Below are 1,916 nucleotides of genomic sequence, written 5' to 3'. Positions count from 1 at the left end.
TGTGTGTGTGTGTTCCTTTTTTTCTTAGAATATTCACAGTTTGTTCCAAGGTCACAGGAGCAACTACAACCAAGGATTCCCATTTTTTCCTACTGCATCTCTTCTTGGTTTTTCCCCTTTCTCCCCACCCTCCCCCCCCCGCCCCCCAAGGTCTGGAACTTTGTGGTCCAGGCTAACTGGAATTCTAACTTGTCATCCTCTGCCTAGAGCTCAGATTACTTTTTCCCTACCTTTTACTCTTCAGTGTCCCTTAGTTATAGCTGTTGGGTGTGTTTAGTAGCTGGGGAGGTTTTGAGAGGTGTTGAGGCAAGTTTTACCAGAGGTTCTGTTCAGTCTTGTAGGACTATAAAGAGACACTGCTTTTTAGGAACATCCTAAATCCTTCCCAGCCTCATGTTGAAGAGTTGTTTCTGTCCTTACATACCTGCTTCCAATGTCAATTCTAAGCAGTGACTTTTGCAGAGAAACTGCAAATGTTGTCAACCCCAATTAACCCGAGCCTTCTCTTTCAGATTTCCATGGCTATTCTGCAGCTGTTTTCTTTACCCATTGATCTGGTCACAGCAGTTTTGAAAACTTGATGGCGTGAAAGAGATGGTACCAAATTAAGCCATTTGTCTTGAGTTTGTAAGGGTTTTTGCTTTTTTTTTTTTACTTCCTTGTTTTTAATGGCAATGATTTTTTAGGGATTAAATGAGATTATTAAGTGGTGACGATGGATGCAAAATCGAATAGGAATTTTTAAGCTAGGCAGGTTCATAATTTCAAGACTTAGAAGGTTGTGGGAGAATTGCCTCAAATTAATGGCCAGTTTGGGCTACATAACCCAGGCCTCTTCTAAAACATGAAAAGGAAATGGGCATTGGGCCCTGCATACGTTTCTTTATGAGGTCCTTCAGATAAATTTCTGGCATGTCTCTACAGCGCCATTGTTGGGCACTGCAGAAGTTAGGGGAAGCTGGCTAGTTAGACTTGGTAATAGTTTGTCCACTGAAGCCCAGATTTCCCAAGTCAACAGTTACGTTGTGATGTAGAGCACAATCTTCCATCCCCGCTGGCTGCTATGTGAAGGCTTGGTTGCCAGTCTGTGGTCACAGGTGTGTACTATTGAAAGGCATGTTGGGAACATGGTCCACTCCTTTTTTTCTGTCTTTCACTTTTCAGTTTCTACAGGTGAGACCATTTCCTCCACTGTATTTTCCATGATGTACACAGTCCTAAAACCAATGGGACCAGGACACCATGGATTAAAACCTCTGAAACTGCAAGCCAAAGTAAATTTTCCTCCATTCGTTTGTCTCGATATTTTGTCACAGCAATGGAAACTTAAAGCACTGTGTCTGAACAACTCTATGCAAGCAGCCTGGTATTCCTGTAAGTAAATGCTATCATCGTTTCACACACAGAGGATAAACCTTAGGAAGTCAACTGCATTGTTCAGTCAGTAAGACATAAATGGTAGCTTCAGAGCATGGTATTTAAGTGATTAGTCAGAATTCCTAGTAGATTATGACTAATATAAAATTCAAACTGGATGAACTATGAACTGCCCAAAATACAGGGCTTAGATAGTTTTCCCCAGTTCTAACTCAATAAAGATGGTATTAATAAGTGATAGTAAATAATGCCTGTTTGTGTTTTCTAAAAGCTTACTTTAAAATGGGCATGTTACAACATGTCTTTAATCCCAGCACTCAAGAGGCAGGGGCAGGTGGAACTCTGAGCTCAAAGATAGCTGTGTCTACATGGTGAGTTCCAAGCCTGTCAGGTCTACATAGTAAAACCTAGGGGTATGGGATGAGACACCTATCTAATGAATCAAATCATTTAATAAAATTAGTTGTAATTTTGGTAATTGATGAATGACTGTAACTGAGTGACAATGTTATGTCATCAGATGGTCAGAGTTTATTTGG

This window comes from Mus caroli, unplaced genomic scaffold (genome assembly GCF_978045245.1).
Source record: "Mus caroli unplaced genomic scaffold, Mus_caroli_1 scaffold_16, whole genome shotgun sequence".
Lineage (NCBI taxonomy): Eukaryota > Metazoa > Chordata > Mammalia > Rodentia > Muridae > Mus > Mus caroli.
This window is presented reverse-complemented; position numbering follows the sequence as displayed.